Source organism: Uranotaenia lowii, chromosome 1 (genome assembly GCF_029784155.1).
Source record: "Uranotaenia lowii strain MFRU-FL chromosome 1, ASM2978415v1, whole genome shotgun sequence".
Lineage (NCBI taxonomy): Eukaryota > Metazoa > Arthropoda > Insecta > Diptera > Culicidae > Uranotaenia > Uranotaenia lowii.
In genome coordinates, this window is record NC_073691.1 from 122,973,608 (window position 1) to 122,996,139 (window position 22,532).

The 22,532-nt window shown below is 36.5% G+C and overlaps 1 long non-coding RNA gene across 1 annotated transcript; it reads right to left on the reverse strand.

Annotated features, from left to right (window-relative positions):
* Positions 1–1,538: 1,538 nt before the first annotated feature.
* On the reverse strand, positions 1,539–2,278 carry LOC129757036 (uncharacterized). The gene is made up of 3 exons (XR_008739593.1): positions 1,957–2,278; positions 1,734–1,880; positions 1,539–1,663 (listed from the first exon to the last, which is right to left on the reverse strand). It is a non-coding gene; the product is annotated as an uncharacterized LOC129757036 (long non-coding RNA).
* Positions 2,279–22,532: the final 20,254 nt, after the last annotated feature.

The window sequence follows — 22,532 nt, forward strand, 5'->3', positions numbered from 1 at the left end:
CAGCCACACCCCGGCTGCTTGGGAAGTTCTTCACCAGCAGCAGAACAACAACAACGCCAGCAGCAGAACGACAACAACTCCAGCAGCAGCATGGCCTGGCCGTCGAGTGTTTCGGAGGCAACTACGAGGCAGACAGTGGGACCATGCATGGTTCCCAGTAAGGTGCCAGTCGGACAAGAACCGTAAGTGAAAAATACACTGCAAAACAAAACTCACCATAATAGTCGGGAGCTTGGGTGGGTAAAAATAAAAGTGGCCAATTGTAAAATTTGAGCCAATGTTTTTGTTGTGGCCATGAAAAGCCATTGGTGGACTGTGAGTGCGGCGCTTGGCAAAACTACCACTGCTTGCCCTTTCCCCTTCTGGAATTGGGCTTTGACAACCCCTGGTGGTTGCCAAACAGTGGAGGCAGGTCCGCAGACTGTCTGCCTGGAGGCCAAGGCCGGGTCGATGTGAGCGCTTGGGAAACTACCACTGATGGTCCGCTCCCCTCGTGGGATTGGACCTTAAGAGACAACCACGCATGGTTGTCCCATCAGTGGAGGCAGGTCCTCATGACGCTGCCTGGCGGCCAAGGCTCGGGGGGATCTCGGTCGCCTAGTTGACCGAGATCCAAAACTCTTTCAGATGGGAAGGGCTCTGAAAAGAGCCGATGTGGCAGCTGGACCCGGGAGCAAGGCGACGGAACAAGACACTCTTTCTTTACATTTTCTATACTATTTTATTTCTCTTCACTTATTTCTAATTTAATCACTACTATTTACACTACCGCCCTTCTTGACGGTTTGATAAAGACTGACTCCAGGCGCATTGAAGAATGCGCCCTTAAATAGGCTAACAAGCAAGCACATAAGCACGTGCTTGCGCCCGATGGAACCGCCTAGAACTTTCCATCTCGCGTTCAGTGAGAGCAGCCGTCTTGCTCTCTAGGTGCGGTACTCTCGCGTCTATTCTCAGTCCGCTTGTCGGACTGAACAGTTTTGGATTTTTTTATTTGTGGCGACGACTATAAGAAACCTCTTGTTACAATATTCATAGAATGAATTTTAAAACGTTAGATTGAGTGAAACTCAGACTTCACGGAGAAAAAAGTATAGTATTTCCAACAGTAATCCACTTATATTCAATCATATTTCTGATTAATTCTCGGCTAATTATAAATATTAAACTTTCAATTGTATATGTATGATTGATTTTGAGAATTCAATAATATATATGATAAATACCAATATAACTATATGATTGATTTTATGCATTCAACTATAAATATAATAGAATCAACAAAATCGTATGATTGATTGTATACATTTCATAATAAGTATAGTAGATTCAACTATAAATATAATACATTCAACTATACTAATATAATTGATTTTACTATATTTATGGTTGGTTGTACTGTATTTTTATAATTGTTTTTTCAACTTTCAACTATATGTATATTATTCACATTACTATATTTTCGGTTGACTCTCATCAAAATAGCTTTTTTTCAAAACAAAAATTTATTTTTTCACATTTTCACAATTTACAAATTAATACAATAACATTTCAACAATATCACAGTCTTTTTCTGGTGCCTCCAAGTAATCCGAATATTTCGTTGAATTCAAATGATGGCCATCGGTTTCGGTTCTGCCTGGGTTCTGTTGTTGTCACGATCCTGAAATTAAGAAAACAACATCAACCATATTTGTAATGAACACCGTGGTGTTGTCTCAAACTTGGTTTACCTTCTTCCTAATCCGTACTGTGTTTATGGCCTTGTCCCATAAATTATTTTCTTCTGAGGCCTACCGCTGAATGCTGCCGGGAGGCTCAAGTGATCCTAGCTGCTGCTGCAGAATATCAAAATGTTGGTGCACTCGACGGGGATAGACCTAAGGGGATGGGGGGAAAGATAAGTAATTTTAACTCGTATTCAGAGCGGGGATGATTTCAGATTCAAAAACCTACCTTATGGGATGTGCTAGCATCATCAAGTCAGCATCAACGCAAAGCGTATATTTTTCTCGGCCCCAATCTTTAAGTTGACCCTGCAGAACCGGAGCCGTCAGCCATTGTGAATTTCCGGGCTCCGTTGATGTTTTTCGTTGCATTTCGTGATTATAATTGACCGACTGCGGTCAATTTGTCCTAGGATGGAACCGGCTTTGTTGAATTTGAACCGAAATTGCGACTCGACATCGAAACTAAGGCGCACAGAAAAATTCCCGGAAAACGAGGCTGGCACACGAAATGAATCTGTTTTTGAAATGAAAATTGCGAATGATTTTTTTTAGCGGCGGGGGAACAAGTTACACTGTCGTTTATTGATACTCTAATTTCAGTTAAAACCTAACAACTGAGAAACATCAGCCACCGTTGAATAAATTATATTTATAGTTGAATGCTTTAATTCAATAGTAAAATTGCAGTTGAATGTATCGTATTTATATAGTTGAGTCAATTATATTATTATAATTGGGTCAATTATACTATTATAATTGAATCCATTATACTTATAGTTGATTGCAGAAATTTAATCAGCAGTTTGTAGTTGTATCTATTATATTTAAAGTTAAATGCAGAAAAATCAACTACACTCTGATGATTGATATAAATAGCTGAAATGATTGAAACAACTAGTCGTCTTTTTTCTCCGTGTGTAGTTGAATCTATAATATTGACAATTGAATCAATTATACCACTACAGTTGAAACTATCATATTTATAGTTGAATCAATTATACCACTACAGTTGAATCTATTATATTTATAGTTGATTGCTTATAATCAATCATACAATTGTAGTTGAATCTATCATATCTACAGTTAAATCAATTATGCCATTACAATTGAATCAATTATATCATTACAATTGAATCTATCATATTCATAGTTGATTGCATAAGGTCAATCAGCAGTTTGTAGTTGAATCTATTGTATTTATAGTTGAATGCATAAAATAAATCATACATTTGAATGCATTATATTGATAGTTGATTGCGTAAGGACAATAAGAAGTTTGTAGTTGAATCTATTATATAAGTAGTTGAATGCGAAAAAACCAACTGCATTTTGATTATTGGTATAACAAGCTGAAATAATTGAAACAACTGTCGTCTTTTTTCTCCGTGTTGGGTTTTTTCTTCTCAACTATTGAGTGTCTGCAATAAAAGTGTATCCGTTTTAAATTTGCTCTCACACCGGTGGGGAGAGTGTGTTAAGCCGATTCTTTAATTTAAAATTGTGCTTAAACTGAAAATTATCATATTTTCAAAGATGATGGAAAGTATAAGAGAAACATGACATACCAAAGAAAGCAAGAACATAAGCCGAAAATATCATGAATTTTTCGAAAAAAAAAAAAGATACAACGGCTCACCGAAGGGACTTGAACCCATAATATCCGCTTCAGTACTACGGCGCGTTAGCCTATTACACCACGTTGAACGTGATGAAATAGGCTCCAGCATGCGTACATGTCAAGCTTTATCGGTCGACTGCTGGATCTTCTATCGATACACTCCATGTTTATCTCGCATGTGTTGTAACGGGTACATCAAGTCGAAACAATTTATTCATAATTTGCTAAATATACTTAAAACCAATCAAACAATTCATTCTTTTTAATTACTTAAAAAAATAAGCCTTATCTTAACGTAACAATAATTTATATTCATATTTGTATTTGTATTTGTATTTGAATTAGAAATTTCATCTGACAGTATTGTCTACATGAATAGAAAACGAGAAAAAGAATCTAACTAAACTTACATAGTGATACTTGCTAACTGATTACTATTCCTAACTTTAGTCCTAAAAACATCAGTTGAAATATGAAAATCATACAGGTCGAAAAAATGATTGAACACTTTGAACATAGCTCGAAGTGGTTCCTGCTGTCCGTAGTTGGTTCGCTGGAAATCGATGCGCAGAAATTCTCTACCTCTTAGGATCCGTGGTCTGATGTTGATGTTGATTTACATACATATGCCAATAGAAATTTCGCCGTAATTAAAATAATTAAAGACAAGAACGAAACAAACACCCATTACCATATGAAGCACCACCCACAATGAACAATCATCAATCATTAACACATCTGAGTGACCGACACAATTCTGGCGGCAAGCACGTGACTCTAGATGCTATCTTTTGTAGGCCACCGACCACTTTCTTATTTTGGCGTCAGGTGAATGACCTCTTTCGGGGGCTTTTGTGCACTTTTTTTGGCTAAGCAAAAGTTGGGCCTCTATTTTCGGGTCCAGAAGGGGAAGACGAGGACTACTCGAAGAATTCGCGAAGTGGGATGTAATTGTTTGACTTCGCGATTAGACTTGTTCGTATCGGGTAGTTCCGGTTGCGAAGTCAAGCTAGATCAGGTCGATCAGCGGACGATTGAGAATCCAAGCTCACTTACGTCTGGTGATTAGTAAAGTCAGGAGCAAGTAGTTTTTCTTAACTTAAAGTCGACAGGTAACTAGAAGTCAGAGTGTGATTCCGCGACCAGGTGTTCTTATCTTAAAGTCCCTCTTTTCGCTTTAGTCCGTGTTAGGTGAAACCAAAGGACAGCTTAGGGAAGTGCAGTGCTAAAAAATAGTGCATTCGAATATTATGTAGGTGGAGACCCAAATGGGCAAAATTTACAACCCGTGCCGCCAGAGGCGCAACCCCGACATGTATCTAACCCGACCATCAGCCACAGGTACGCACACCCACCGCAGCTTCCACCCTAGAAGACGGACGCCGGGCCCGTCGCGAACCAACGCGGGGTCCAGCAACAGCAACTCCCGCCAGTGTCATCAACCTCACACCCAACCACATTAAAACGCGGCACTACGGCTGCTAGCACCATGAGGGGCCGACAGCAGGCTGGTTGGCGGCTGGTGGACGCACCAACATTCGCCGAACAAAACACCCAGTCAAATCGTTACCGAATTCGACCAAGCTTCCAGCAGGCCACGCTACATAGCTGCGCGAATGCTATGCGGTGACCGGCCGAACAAAAACGGTTCTAATCGCCCCGTCTTAGCTACCTGCATAGCCCTCGACCGGCAAACATCAGCCAGGAGAGCGAAAGGTAGCCGCAAAGGAGCGACTGAACGTGGCAAGACTAACATCAAGTCCCGCCAACAGCTAGCAGTTCGAGTGAGTACTCATAGTAAACCCACCCATTTTCTCTAGCGATTGTTACACCTGCTATGTTTTCGCAGCGTTTACCGTTTCTTTTAAGCCGGATAAACAAAGTGTTTTTTTGCACTTTCTGGCGGAAAAATCGCGTTTTTCGGACTGGCGAGCCGCCGAAAGTAGCCTTTTCACCACCCACGTGGTGGAAAAACCGAAAAAGTAAATGAAAATCAAATGATTTTCCCAAGCAAAATCACTAAGTAATTTTGCCAACAACCAAGCGTCTCCACCAACATGCATTGCTAGGTAGAAGTATAAAGAGGGAAAAAATCGTTTAGGCCTAAACAGTATTATGTGAACACCACACGACACCAGAGGTGCCAGGTGTCCTGATTTATCAGGATTTGTCCTGATTTTCGGGAGACCGTCCTGATTTTTCAAAAACTCTCGAATTGTCCTGATTTTTGAAAATTTGTCTCTAAAATGTCCTGTTTTGTCCTGATTTTCATAAACACTTCTTAAATATGGTCGAATTTGTAGTTAAACCATGAGAAAATCGAATTAATTGGAATTAAATAAGTAAAACCCATTCAACAGGTGATAATCTTCGGTTCAGATGATATTTAAATTGTGAATTGCGATATGAACTACCGACCGAACTACGATATGAGCTGGTAAGCTGCGTGCTGTTGTTGCATAATACAAGACGTTTACAGCACCTGTATTGCGCCTTCATTTATGCAATTCAAGCAGAAATCCATATTGTTTCCATGAATCAAGAGATGTCCTGAAAAATCCTGATATTTAAATTTGCGTTGTCCTGATTTTTGACGACACCACCTGGCACCCCTGCACGACACACATCAAAATCAATAAAACGAAATCAATTATTGTAATGGAAAAGCGAATATTTTTGCAATAATCGACTGATTGGGATAACTGGAAAGGGAGTCACACGCTGTTCGTTGTTCGGGATTTATTTTGTAACTTTACTGCGGAGATTGGCCGCGAATCCATTCGATTTCTGTCCCTTCTGATCCAGGTAAGGGGTTTGGTCTTGTCCGATGATTAGCGCCCCTAACTTGCTTTCGTAACGAACAGCTAATTCCCATTTCCACGGATTTCTCCCGGGTTTTGTCTCGACTTCGGGGCGGCCCTTAGGGGTCAAAGTACGGATCCCTTTTTAGAGTCCCTTCCGCTTCTTTCCCAAAATTGGGAATCAAAAGGAACTCGCGACCGAGTCTCATCAGCTGGGCAAGATAAGAAAGGGTCTTCCTAACGGAAGTGGCGCTTAAGCCACCTGCTTAAACCGGAAGCGTGACGGGCCTCTCGTTATAGTGTTCTTTTCCCACTGTTGGTCTCTCTGTTGTTTCTCTATCACCATTCACAAACCACCCTTCGACTCGGGGTTTGAGCCAAGCGCGCATATGGTCGTTTGTTCCGGGTTTGCCGTCATATGAAGAAGCAATCAGTGCTGCTCAAGGTTCCGAGCAGACCAATTACACAAGGAGGTGTTGCTCTGTTGAAGTCGAATCTATTATTCGGAGTACGTCTTAGTACAGCGTCGTACCTATTTCCAAAGGTGTAAGGAAGTGTAAGAGAAACATGAGACATCAATGAAAAAAAGAACATAAGCCGTAAATGTCATGAATTTTTCGAAAAAGATACAACGGCTCACCGACGGAGGGAGTTCGAGTAGGCGTTGACTCGCGCAGACGTCAAAAAATTTCGCTCCGTGAAAATTTCGTTTTAAATTAGGGAGAAACAAATTTAAACAAGGAAGAAACAGGTATCAGATCTAGTTGAAAACAACCGCAAAGGAGTATACAATTGTGAAGTGGGCTGTAGCAGAAAAAACCAGTCAGCTTCAGAAACTTCGGTTGCAAAAAGTTCTGATATCAAAACATCAACAGCTTGGCTTCTGTCAACTTAAGATGTACGGTTCCGAATCAGCAAAGAAAGAGTCCTGTTAACGATAACAATAATATTTGGACAGATCCAACCTTTTTAACGATTTGAAATTTTTGCATTGTATGATTTTCATATAAAGTTATTGAACATAAAGTATATGAAGTTCACCGACTAGACTTGAACCCGCAATATCCGCTTCAGTTCAACGGCGCGTTAGCCAATTAGGTACACCACGGGGAACGTGACGAAATAGGCTCCAGCATGCGTACCTACATTTCGAGCTCCATCGGTGACTGCTGGATCGATCTTCTATCGATACACTCCATGTATATCTCACATGTGTTCTTTGCACATTATTGATCTTTACGTATGATTTTTAAATTTAAATAAAAAAAAACTATATCAAAAAGATATAAAAATCTTGCATGGATTTTTAAAGTTTTTTAGTTTAAAATAATTCATAAAATTCTATCATGCCTTATGGTTAAAAACGTATTAACCTCAAAATGCAACGATTATATATGTTGTTTTATCCAGCCGTTTCCCCAAACGGCCGTAGGTGCATTTACCCCGCTAGACGCATTTTGACAATCAAAAACACTTTCGTCTACTGACAAAAGAAAAACTTAAAACTTGTTTTTGTTTTTACAACGTAGTGTAAGCCGTAGATTCTGCTTTACAAAACTAGCACACAATTACAAACTTTTCTAGCTACCAGATACCGTTTGGTGCACCATCAAAAGGAAAAAAAAAATGTGGCATTTTGATACATTCCACTGGAATAGGACGGATCGCCCATACTTTGGAAAGTTTGCCAAAGTCAAACGTAAAATTGACGCTTGAGAAAAATAACTCAATATTCAAAACTTTATTATGTTTTCAATTCCTCGAACAGAAAAAAACGGATTTAATAGGTATTGCGCCTCATACCCTACTTCACAATGCACACCGCGCTGTAACGAGTCGTAAAATAGCTTTCTTTTCAAACAAGAATTATTTGAGCATTAAACATTGTTGTGATGAGCTTACCTTTGTGCCAGGTTTGTAGGTGTAATGCAATGTGATGCGAAATATTAAAAAGATCCAACACGCTTTGAGAAGAATGGGAGCTCTGTTCCTTTTTTCCCCTTCATTTGTTTATGTCTACTTTTGTCGGAAAGTTTGCATTAGCTTTTTTTGTTCCGAATTCGTGCAAATTCAAGACAGAAGGATAACGAGCATCAGGCGACCACAACTGTGAGCTTTGACCGCAGATTGTTTGGTAAAAAAGTATTTCAATGTTGAAAGTTAAATCATCGAAAACCTAGTCAGACCTAGTAGAAATATTCTCTTCTTGTTTTGTTATGTCATTGTACGGATCAAACAGGTCAACGTTAAAGAATAACATGTGCAGCATAACAACAGCATTATTTCAATTTAAATGTCAGCTTCAAATTCATTCTTATTCAGGTTCAATACAATCAAACACAATGTAAGTAAATTCCAGTTCAGTGGAACTCCTAGCGAGTCATAACTTTATTATTGTTCCCCTTTCTAGACGATAACATTGTTACTACTTAGTACAGGTATCGGCAACCTTTTGAGCCAGACGAGGAAAAATTACAATTATGGAAATTTCCAAGTTTGAAAGAGCTTCACTACATTTTGTTCTTTCTTCAGTTAATCGCTTAGACATTTTACTCAGTGATATGAACTCTGTTTATTATCTTTTTTCACATTATATTTCACAGATTTTCGACGTCTCAAATTTATCTTTCTTGAAAATGAATACATTTTTTAAACGAGTTTAGTTTTTTTTGTAGTTTTTAACGAATGATATTGTTTGGTTCTTTATTTTCTAATTGGCATTTCAGTCTTTAGAAATCAAATTACAGAATTTTACAATTTGCCCGACGTTTCGGCCATTGATTATGGCCTTCTGCAAGGGATAACTGTATATGTTCCTGAGTGTATACTGTGTGAGGAGAATTCCTGTTGGATTTTAACCTGTTATGATGATAGTTCCATGTTGTATTTTTCCGTTGGGTAATTAATTTGTGTGTATTTTACCTATTTTAATGAATTTTCCTAATCACAAAACCTTTGGATTTTATGCGGACACATTTCTCGTAGCTTACTTGTAAAAACCATTTAAACCATTTAAATCCACGCCACCCCGAGCTTAATAGTCGGAAATTTGTGGTAAGATGCAACGAGGTCGAAGGTATGTCCGAAGAGGAACTTCCTAAAGAGTTATCGGCACAAAAAATAAAAGCTGTGAGACGGATCAAGAAGAAAACATCAGCAGGACTCGTGGAAACATCGACATTAGTGGCAACTATTAATTGGACGGTTGTGCCGGAATTTAAAAATTTCGGTTTTATACGCTTAAGGACGCGGCATGTTTATACGCAGCCCTTATTATGCCGAAACTGCTTAAAATATGAACACCCAAAAAAAAAAAGAAAAAATGATTTTATAATAAAAGTTGTCAAAATTTCTGATTTCCAAAACCAAGGAGGCTAAATGCGCATATTTATGCATTGACCAATATCTCCTTTTTCTTTTAATATATTCGTTTAATTTAATTGAAAATGGTAGTGGTTTATATGATATTTTTATCAGATCAATATCATCTGTGGGTCAATATAAAGCTTGATTTCAATAATTAAAAGATAACTATATTTATGGTTTATTTGTTTTTTTTTTTTTTCTTAAAGAGGCATTTACCCTTCCTGATATGGGCATTCAAAATCCTTCTCTTATTTCAATAACTTATTTTTTATAACTGTGCTAAAAGATTCAATTGGTTGAATTTTTGTTTTCAAATAAATTAACAGAAAATCAACGAACAGTATTTTAACGATTCTGTACCAAGTGTACATTTTTGATTTTTGAAGTTTAATGTATTACATCAAAATGTAACAAAAAATATTATTTAATTTTCTTCAATTTTCTGGACTTTGTATCACAGATGAATTTGTATTTCATTAAAATTTGTTCATGCCATATGATAATTTCCCTCAAACTGGAATGAATAGATATGTTGATCTATCAACCATTCTAATTGGCTGTATGCGCATATTATCCGCTATGCACATTTAGAAATTGACTAGTATCCTTTCATTTTATGAATTCTTAATTGCTTCTTAGAAACAGGAAATAATAAAATAAATGTTCAAAGTACATCACATGCATAAGGACATCAGACGATCCGAAAACTGATATACAATGGATTGTGGAATCAAGCCAGCCGGAGTAAATTTTGATATTTACTCCGTTCTGGCTTCTTACTTGCAATGCATATTTAGTTTTTAATTCGACCTTTCAAATTCCACAAACAAAATTTCAAATGATTACTCGAAAATAAGAATCAACATTGAAAAGAAATACAACATCGTACATTGTACATTATACATTCATTACACATTATTGTAAAGCAGGAACATAATATATAAAACTACATTTAGAATAAAATTTTATAATAGAGATCTTGGAAAAATTTGGCATTTACAAAATATTATTGCATAGAAGGATAAAGACCTAAATCTATGTCATTATTAAAATTCAAATAAATATTCCAAAATTAGATTCGGTTTCTGATTCACAGCAACACTTTAAACGAAAACTTTAAAATATCGGAACAGAAAATTCCGAATTCATGTTTAAAATTAGAACGAAGAACTTAATATCAGACCATTTGTGAAATGCCACTATGGAGTGATGGAATTAAAAATTTGAAGAAAAAAAATTAAATCAACTAGTTAAGATTCTTATTTTTTTAAGGTTTTATTTTTGACACTTTACCAGCTTAAGATTCTTATAATATTCTGAAATTATTATGCCAACGGTTTTTTAGACTATCAGAACACAATTGCTTCGGACCCTTAAGGGCAACATCAGTCTGAAATGAACGTTAACTGCTTTTGTTATCTCAACTTTCAATTTACTTTTCAGACGTTTTTTTAGTTTTTTTTATCCTGGGAAAACATATATCTGACAAAAAGTAAACTCAATGATATGTCTGTTTATTTTGGTAAATTTCGAAAATTTTCAAAATTGTCACACATTGAACTCAAGAGCCGCAGTTTCACACCCAAAGCCATGTTGCCGACCACTGACCTCTGTTGGATTGTTGGTACCTATAGAATAGAACATGGAATTTTGCTTTTCTCTTCATTTGATTGATTTTCACTGTAAGCTTTATTGTGACAAATAGTTGGAAGCTCGAAACAAGGAAGAACAAAACAGTATTTTTTTCGCTGTCATTTCTGATACGATTCCATGTTTGCTGGGAAGTTGAATCCAGCGCTGCTATTCGGGTTGAATAGTAGAAAACTTCATATCATTTTGAAGATTGTTGTATGTATTTTATAAATTTTCATCCAAAAGTGATTAAACTTCAATCCTTTCTTATAACTGTTATCTTGCAATTTATTTCTTCATGAAATTTTCAATATTTCAGTGAAGCGTGATTAAAAATCTCAGAATATTTTCATCATATTTTAAATTTTACTGTTCATTTGAGCATTTCAATATTTATCTCGGCATTGTTCCTATTCATTCGTTTTTTTTGCTGATCCAGTACATAATTATGAGTCCAAGCAGGTCCAAGCATAATGTGTGTTGCGAAAATGAGTAAAAATCATCGATTAATTTTATTTTCTTCATCGCTTAGCCAATAATCGTTTAAAGAACCGATTTTCAAAACTCAAATTCAAATTTTTTGTCATTGATTTGATTGTCTCGAACAGCTTTGGAAGGTTAACTGGTTTAAAAAAGTAATAAAGGGAGAAAGCAATAAAGTCAATAAATTGCATGCAAGCTCTTGTGTAACTTGTTCTGATTTGTTGAAAATTTGGATAATTTTATAGTATCACCACTACGCCACTCCCCTCAATTGATAAAACAAATTTTACCGGATTTACATGAAATGTAAAGTTGAGATTTTTTTCTATGATTGTACCAAGAAACTGATTTTCAAAGGATGAAGATACCACATCACGCATAATATTTTTACAACTTAATTTATCGACCTTATTGGTGAAAAATTATGTAAGGTTTTAGTAAGACAACTTGCCGTGTTCGTTCGCACTGCAAGTTTCCGCTTGTGGAGCAAATCGGGTTTGGCCTACTAGGTAATGTGTGGTAGTAGATGCAACTCTATCTGTATCAACCACTTTATAGTAGGGTTGCCATCCGTCCCGCAAAAGCGGGACATGTCCCGCTTTTTTGTTGAATGTCCCGATGTCCCGCTTTTCCCCCATAATGTCCCGCTTTTTTACTTGGAAAACTTTTACAACATTAACTTACTTACACTAGAAAAATCTTTAGCCTCAATTTGAATTCTTCGTTCAACATAGAAGCTTTCAAATACTTTTTTTTTTTCAGAATAAGCAGCATTTTTCATAATTTATATAAGACAATATAAGACAACTCTAATGTTCTTAGCATTACAGAAAGATTCTGATTCAGTTAACTGTTCTCGGAGCACTTTTAACAAATGCAATGTAAAAACTTTGATATGACGAAAATATTGTTTAAGTTGCTTCCAAATGATTTTAGATCTCAATTTTTCGTCGGAATCTTAACCTTCCAAAGCCGTTCGCAAAATTTCCGTACAAATCTATTTTTGATAAATTTGACCTGCAGTTTACGTACGTTCTCCTGGTCGCAAATATTGACCGATTTCGATGAATTTTAATTCATTGTATAGATAATTTATTCTAGTTTTTCAATATTGAAAAATAAAGTCGAAATATTTTACGAAATCACCAGTAGCTGATTCCGAATGAAAAAAGTCCCGAAAAAGAGCTCTTTTTAGAATGCCTATAACTTGAGACAGGTTCCAAATATTGCGCTGATTTTATAATATTTGGAATTGTCAAGAATTAATCTTTCCATGGATGTATAAATTTTTGGTGGTCCAAAGGAAGTTTTGGCCGCTATCCCGGAACTTCCGGTAGAAAAAATTCTTACTTCAAAAAAGTCACCCAATTTTGGCTTTGCATTGCTGTATCTCGGTTACCAATGGATCGATTCTCTTAATTCAAATTTTAGTTTTTTTTCGTTAACTTTATTAGTATTTTCGTAGAACATAGTTGGTTCCTCAAAAATCTCAGTTGTTCAGTTTATGGTAATGAAACTCACATCTTTTTTGTCATTTTTCAAACTCCCCCTCGTGTCGGTGGGTTTACGCGATTTTGTTAGCGTGATTTCTCTAAAATTTGAACTCAAATTGGTCATTTTTTATATATCTAGAGATTCATTAGAATCTCCTCTTTCGATTGACATACATTTTGTGTGGTGTTTTGAAAATTTGTAGCAACTGTTTTCGAATTTACTGAAAGCTGCCAGATTTCAAGCAGTTTGGTCCACGTTTTCAACAGGTTGGTGTACAAATCTCGCACCCCTCATGTAGCTGCGGGAGAAACAAATCCTGTAGCTCTCTTTTTGTCGCTCACCAAATCTACCACCCAACCCAGCAGCAGGAGGAACTGCCGTCTCGCCGCGTGGTTTGTTGATTGATTGAGCTGATGCTGATAACGAAATGAATGCTTTATTGTTGTAGGAATTGCTTGAATCTTTTTTGATTTAATATTTTAATGGATGGGTAACATTTCTAAAGTTCACGTCCATGATTTCAGATTCAGATTACAGATTTCAGATTGCAGATTTCAGATTCAGATATCAGATTTAAATTTCAAGATCCGATTTCAGATTCAGATTTCAGATTCAGATTCAGATCTCAGATTCAGATTTCATATTTCAGATTCAGATTTCAGATTCAGATTTCAGATTCAGATTTCAGATTCAGATTTCAGATTCAGATTTCAGATTCAGATTTCAGATTCAGATTTCAGATTCAGATTTCAGATTCAGATTTCAGATTCAGATTTCAGATTCAGATTTCAGATTCAGATTTCAGATTCAGATTTCAGATTCAGATTTCAGATTCAGATTTCAGATTCAGATTTCAGATTCAGATTTCAGATTCAGATTTCAGATTCAGATTTCAGATTCAGATTTCAGATTCAGATTTCAGATTCAGATTTCAGATTCAGATTTCAGATTCAGATTTCAGATTCAGATTTCAGATTCAGATTTCAGATTCAGATTTCAGATTCAGATTTCAGATTCAGATTTCAGATTCAGATTTCAGATTCAGATTTCAGATTCAGATTTCAGATTCAGATTTCAGATTCAGATTTCAGATTCAGATTTCAGATTCAGATTTCAGATTCAGATTTCAGATTCAGATTTCAGATTCAGATTTCAGATTCAAATTTCAGATTCAGATTTCAGATTCAGATTTCAGATTCAGATTTCAGATTCAGATTTCAGATTCAGATTTCAGATTCAGATTTCAGATTCAGATTTCAGATTCAGATTTCAGATTCAGATTCAGATCCAGATTTCAGATTCAGATTTCAGATTCAGATTTCAGATTCAGATTTCAGATTCAGATTTCAGATTCAGATTTCAGATTCAGATTTCAGATTCAGTTTTCAGATTCAGATTTCAGATTCAGATTTCAGATTCAGATTTCAGATTCAGATTTCAGATTCAGATTTCAGATTCAGATTTCAGATTCAGATTTCAGATTCAGATTTCAGATTCAGATTTCAGATTCAGATTTCAGATTCAGATTTCAGATTCAGATTTCAGATTCAGATTTCAGATTCAGATTTCAGATTCAGATTTCAGATTCAGATTTCAGATTCAGATTTCAGATTCAGATTTCAGATTCAGATTTCAGATTCAGATTTCAGATTCAGATTTCAGATTCAGATTTCAGATTCAGATTTCAGATTCAGATTTCAGATTCAGATTTCAGATTCAGATTTCAGATTCAGATTTCAGATTCAGATTTCAGATTCAGATTTCAGATTCAGATTTCAGATTCAAATTTCAGATTCAGATTTCAGATTCAGATTTCAGATTCAGATTTCAGATTCAGATTTCAGATTCAGATTTCAGATTCAGATTTCAGATTCAGATTTCAGATTCAGATTCAGATCCAGATTTCAGATTCAGATTTCAGATTCAGATTTCAGATTCAGATTTCAGATTCAGATTTCAGATTCAGATTTCAGATTCAGATTTCAGATTCAGATTTCAGATTCAGATTTCAGATTCAGATTTCAGATTCAGATTTCAGATTCAGATTTCAGATTCAGATTTCAGATTCAGATTTCAGATTCTCCTCCGATCGCAACGTAAAACGAGCGGTTTGTGAGGAAATTTTTTGTTACTTGGTAAATGCGATTTCCAACTTTTGCTCGTTCCATTGCTCGAAGAATTCCGGGGCGCCATGTTCTATCGAACGCTTTGGCTAGGTCTAATGAAACAATTTCTGAATGCATTCTTTCATGTCGATGTTCGTTGAGAATGTCTTTCAGCTGACTAAGGTGGCTAGTGGTTCCCATTCCTCCTCAGCACGCCCTCAACTAACAGGAGTTCCGCAGGGATCAGTACTATCACCGACCCTATTCATACTAGTTATGAATGGAATATTCGAGACCATCCCTAGAAATATTTCGGTCCTCATTTATGCAGATGATATTCTCCTGGTTGTGGGTGGAAAATTTATAGCGGTATGCCGAAAGAAACTACAATACGGCATTGACTGCATTTTGAAATGGGCTAAAAAAAATGGATTTTCGATCAACGCACGAAAAAGTTCATTACTACATACATGCTGTGGAACAAAGGGGAAAAGACACCGATTTTTCCTCCAAAGAAAACTGACAGCTGATGGAGTTGAGATAGAACGCACCAGAACTGCAAGAATTCTAGGAGTTACACTGAACCAGAACGGAAATGCTAACACACACTTGAAAAATACTAAAAAAGAATGCGCACACCGAATCAGATTCTTAAAAATTTTAGCCAGCCTGGGGAATCGTGAAACTCTATTAAAAATAGGGTTCGCAACAGTGGTTTCTAAATTATTTTACGGATGTGAAATATTCGAACCGGAGGAAATTATTCAACTAGAAACAGTCTACAACAACATGCTCCGAGCTGTTTCTGGAGCATTCTGCACATCACCCATTGAGGCACTATGTGTAGAAAATGGAGTACTTCCGTTCACTTCCCTTGCAGCAATTACATGGGCAAGAAAGGCAACCTGGATTGCGGAAAGGAGTAGAGTAAGCGAAAATTTCCTTCTGAACAGAGCGAATAGAATGCTGCAGGAAATTACTTACCATCGACTACCACCAATACTCAAATTGTCATCAGAAACAACGAGGAACTGGTACGAGAAGCCACCATATATCGACTGGACTATAAAACGTCATTTCAAATCCGGTGGAAATAGTAGACAAGCAGTTGCCTTGTTCACCTCACTGAAAAAAAACAAGTACCTACATAAAGCAGAATGTTTCACTGATGGCTCCCTATCAGAAGGAAAAATAGGCATTGGAGTTTTTCACCCAGATATGGAAAACGTTTCGAGACAACTCCCAGAAAATTATTCAATTTTTTCCGCAGAAGCAACAGCCGTGCTTCTTGCTATGAATAACATCAACATACCAACCGCAATTTACACGGACTCAGCTAGTGTTCTTATGGCTTTGGAATCCGGAGTAAAGCATCCGATTATACAAAAAATCTATAAACATGTTAACTCAAAAAAAGTTACATTTATCTGGGTCCCAAGCCACGTAGGCATAACCGGGAATGAAGCAGCAGATCGTCTGGCAAACGCAGGGAGGGAAACCGAAATGCTGGAAACTGGAACACCGAAAGCAGACACCCTAAAATGGGTGAAATCGATTATTTCGAGACAACATTCATCAAAATGGAGAATCAACACAACAATCAAATTGAGAGAAGTGAAATCAGATACCGACAAGTGGAAAGACGTGGAAAACAAAAAAGACCAACGTATCCTGACAAGGCTAAGAATTGGCCACACGAAAATTACGCACGATTACCTGTTGAAGAAGGAAGAACCTCCAGTGTGCAGTACCTGCAATGTGGTGTTAACAGTGAAACACATTCTAATAGAATGTATAAAATACAACACACAAAGAAATGATTTACTACGAGAAACAACTTTACAATCAGTGCTACAAAATGAAAAAAACAAAGAAAAAAAAGTGCTAGAGTTTATAAGAAAAAGTGAACTCAGTGATTTAATCTGATATGTAAAATATGATACACGAAATGGGAGGGTGAAAACATCTGGTTAATCCCTCGATAAATAAAACATACAAAAAAAAAAAAAAAAAAAAAGATTTCAGATTCAGATTTCAGATTCAGATTTCAGATTCAGATTTCAGATTCAGATTTCAGATTCAGATTTCAGATTCAGATTTCAGATTCAGATTTCAGATTCAGATTTCAGATTCAGATTTCAGATTCAGATTTCAGATTCAGATTTCAGATTCAGATTTCAGATTCAGATTTCAGATTCAGATTTCAGATTCAGATTTCAGATTCAGATTTCAGATTTCGATTTCAGATTCAGATTCAATTTCAAATTTCAGATTCTAATTTCAGATTCCGATTCAAATTTCGATTTCTGATTAAAGTTTCTGATTAAAATTTCAGAATATTTGTTACTTGAATCATAGATTTTGTGTCTCCTGCAGTAGACACTGCTAAAAATAAAAGAAAAGAATCATGATAACATTCAAAACAAATGTATCACTGAAGAATTCTAAAATTCAGAAAATTCAGAAAAGAATCATGATTACATTCAAAACAAATGTATCACTGAAGAATTCTAATGATAAAATATCTAAAAAGATTCAAGAAGCTTATTTCAATTTGGAAAAATAATCTTTCTCTATTTTAAAATCAAAACATTTACTACGCAAAGAGGCATCAGCATCAGCACAATCAATCAACAAACCACGCGGCGAGACTACAGTTCCTCCTGCTTCTGGGTTGGGTGGTAGATTTGGTGAGCGACAAAAAGAGAGCTACAGGATTTGTTTCTCCCGCAGCTACGTGAGGGGTGCGAGATTTGTACACCAACCTGTTGAAAACGTGGACCAAACTGGTTGAAATCTGGCAGCTTTCAGTAAATTCGAAAAAAGTTGCTACAAATTTTCAAAACACCACACAAAATGTATGTCAATCGAAAGAGGAGATTCTAATGAATCTCTAGGTATATAAAAAGTGACCAATTTGAGTTCAAATTTTAGAGAAATCACGCTAACAAAATCGCGTAAACCCTGACTTTTTTGAAGTAAGAATTTTTTCTACCGGAAGTTCCGGGATAGCGGCCAAAACTTCCTTTGGACCACCAAAAATTTATACATCCATGGAAAGATTAATTCTTGACAATTCCAAATATTATAAAATCAGCGCAATATTTGGAACCTGTCTCAAGTTATAAGCATTCCAAAAAGAGCTTTTTTTCGGGACTTTTTTCATTCGGAATCAGCTACTGATGATTTCGTAAAATATTTCGACTTTATTTTTCAATATTTAGAAACTAGAATAAATTATCTATACAATGAATTAAAATTCATCGAAATCGGTCAATATTTGCGGCCAGGGGAACTTACGCAAACTCTCGGGTCATATAGACCCGAACAGCCTAATTACGGATTTTTTTGAGGGAGCACTTCCGGTGGTCACAGGAAGTTGCCTAGTACTACAGATTGTGTATTTCGTGATTCCCCAGGGAGGTTTTTAAAATCAAATTTTTGCGATTTTTTCTCGAAGAGTTATGATGATTTGAATGTGCGCTTCGGGTCATATTGACCCGAACGACTTTGGAAGGTTAATTAAACTGTCTTATATTATAACCCACTTTTTAAGACTCAATTATTAGAAACATACACTGATTAAAGTTTTCTTGATTTTTCAAGTTTTTTTTTAAACAAATTTTAAATATATTTATTACTACAAAATCGTTTTATACGTGGTATAAAACCCGCTGTTAACATGTAGGACTTAAATAAAATACTTTCTCTCAAATTCTCGAGAACCGTAAAATTTAAACGTACTTGTGGCAAAAACCAGGAAAAAAGAAATCATGTAAGAAAAAACTGAACAAAATCATTCCGCGTTGAAAAAGAATCTTAGTGTACTTTCTAATGGATAACTTTGGCTGATTTTTGGCTATACAATTTAGCTGTTTTTAAAAGTTTCCCAAATGTCCCGCTTTTTTCGGCTGAGTCCCGCTTTTTTATCGTGAAATGTCCCGCTTTTTTCTGAAAGTATCTGGCAAGCCTACTTTATAGTAGTAGGCCCATGCCAAACAATAATTTGGTGTGTGATAATAATGCTTCTAAATAAATCTTAACATCTCATTTTCACCAATTTTCATTTCTTCTTACTTCTTCTGTTCTATCTACCCTATCTATCTATAAAAAAAATTCATAATCATAAGGTGTCCTTAACTCCTTACTAACAAGAACATCACTTTTCACCGATATAGCCGATAAATTAAGTAACGAACATAAATCACGGTGATCAGTATCTTCATAATAAATTTTATAACCTTACCTCAATAAAATTGTAAAACGGATGTCCAATTTTTTTGTAAATGTGTTAGCAGATCTAAACGGGACAGTCGTTAAATCCATTTGTGACGGTCGCTCTCCAAGAAGAAAATGCCCCGTTTATAGCATCCAAAAACAATCTGACTTCGTTATTTGATTTTTTTTTTAAATATAGGTAGATACTCCGTCAACTATGAGTTCTTTAAAGAATTTAGTTTATTTTCAATACTCTCTTCCTCCATTTACATCTAACATCATCTGGTCACCTTTTTCAAGTTACCACTTAACGATACACCCTACCTCAATGTTTCTAACCAGATTCGTTCTGATAATTTCAAAGGAAGTAACACTCTCATTTCCATGAATTTCAGATTAACAACCCAGCCCCACTCAATTGCCGCCACGAAGGCGCGGTTGGTGCACATTAAAGCTTCAACTCTACAGCAAAAGAGCTCCAGTCAGCCTCATTTGCCACCCCTGAAAAAAAAAATTAAAACCGACCGAGACGCAAGGCATCCATAATGGAAGGTGAGGTTAGCGTACTACTCGTGATAACGGTGATAATCGGTACGGTGCTGATGACATCGCTGCTTGCCTGCTACATCTGCGTCTTCCGTCAGCTCTGCTGCTCCACCGATATGGATCTGGATCGCAGCTACAGCCAGCGGAGCTCCAAACGCACCTACACGCTGCGAGACAGCACCAATATGGCGGAAATTACCAACATCACCAGCCAGCAGACGGAAATCGAAAAAGTCTAGCCGAGGCCGGGCGAAGCAATAACTTCGCTCTAGCCTGCAGCAAATGGAAGGGAATGAATCTCCTCAATATTTACATCTTTGTACCTACCAAAGTTTTTTTTTCCCTAACATTATTGGCGGAGAATTCATGTACTTTTTGACAATTTAATCAACAAAAAATACTCTGTTAACCTATATATTACTGAAAACCTTCGAATGTACTCAACGTGATATTATTTTACACTAACTGTAAGGTCGATAGATATACACACTTCGAACTCAATTGTATACATCAATGTAAATAATGTGTTGTCAGGTTTCACAATGACAAATAAATCTTGCGATTGGGAAGGAAAAATAACTTACTTTTTTATTCGAAACAGTCCTGAAGAAAAATTACAGAACAGCGAAGTTACTGGTAACCCGGGGGGATAGAATGCTTCGGCCAACTATCGTTACTAGATTCTTTTACAAAGATAGGTATACCTTTCTTCAAATATGTGGCAAATGTAACTAAACATCGTTAACTCAGTCGTGCCGGTAACCTGCTCGTGAGCGTCATGCGGTATTTTGGATGTGAAACTTATTGCGCTAACATTATTCTTGAAACAAATGCAAAAAGAATGTGCGAACTCTTTTTGAACGATGTAAATCTTGTTGCAAATAGTAAAATTTCTAGGTTTCGTTGACGCCTAGATAGATTTATAATTTTTGTTTGATGCTGTTTTGGAAGCATCGGAATAAAATTAGCTCTACAAAGCTCTACAATTACTTACTTAATAATCCCTCGCCGATCCTCCGGTGCATACGACCTCCACCCACTGTTGACGATCCGGAGCCAGCGTCTTCACGTGGTCCCAGTCATGCTTTTCGTCGATAGTTCGGATTCCAGCGGCTAGGCTTCGCCACCACGAGCTCTACAATTCCTATCAAATAATTCGGGATACTTCAAATTTAAAATTAATCGTACAATTTGTTTTTTTTTTCTTTAAAATATGTACCAAATCATCATTACATGTAACATTATTACATTAAATTAGGTGTTCAGTTCAATGTTGAACTGTCCAGAGCCCTATAGTTTACTAATCACTAAAATTCATTTATTAAACTTCAATTTCCTGCATCGATTTGCCTCTGAAGTTGGAGATGATGTTGTTGGCCATCTCTTCGATAGATTCAATGCCCACAATCCGATGAAGATCTTCGGTGCTGTGCCAAGGTGGAAGCCGCAAAATCATTTTCAGAACCTTGTTCTCAATCCTCTGGATGGCTTTTTTCCTCGTCGCACAGCAGCTAGACCAAATCGGAACTGCATACATTATCGCTGGTCGGAAAACCTGCTTATAAATAAGCATCTTATTCTTCAGGCACAGTCGGGATTTCCCGTTGATGAGAGAATAAAGAGATTTAGTGTAATTATTACATTTAGACTGAATATCTTCAATGTGATTTTTAAAAGTAAGATTCAGATCAAGTGTGAGCCCCAAGTACTTCACGTGATCAGACCATTCTAATGAAACTCCATTAAAAGTTATGGAATGATTTTCATTAGGTCTTAAAAGCGTTGAGTGTGTGTTAACGTAAGATTTAGTAGACAATTAAACTATATGCAAAAAAAGGCCATTTCATACATGTAACTGCATTTTCGGTGTGATGCTTAACACATCACTTGACGGTAACCACGCAAAAACGCAAATTCTAGATGCCCATACATTAAAATGAAACTTAACTATGCTACCAGACAATATCGAATCTACAACCGATTATGCTATAGCCGTTATGTAAATCGTACTCAAAGTGAGCTTCGTCGGAACCCGAAAAAGTTTTGGAATTTCGTGAACAACAAACGGAAGGAATCCGGTCTACCTGCGGAGGTACGCTTAGATGACAGAGTTGCTAAATCACCTGCTGACAAATGTGCTCTTTTTGCAAAGCATTTTTCCAGTGTATTTTCAAATCAATCGCCAACTGGAGATCAAATTAGCGCAGCTGTCACACGATTGCCCACCGATGTTTTAAATCTCGACGTGTTTGTTGTTACCGAGGAAATGGTTTTCGATGCTATAAAAAATTTGAAATATTCTACATCAGCTGGACAGGATGGAATTCCTGCGTGTGTGTTAAAAAAGTGTTGCACTTTACTTGTAAAGCCCCTTACTTGTATTTTCAATAAGTCCTTACAACAACAGCAGTTTCCTGCCTCCTGGAAAAGATCCTTCATGAGCCCAATCTTTAAGAAAGGTGATAAGCAAGAGGTGCGCAATTATCGAGGTGTCACATCGCTAGCTGCCTGCTCGAAGGTCTTAGAGAGAATTGTAAAC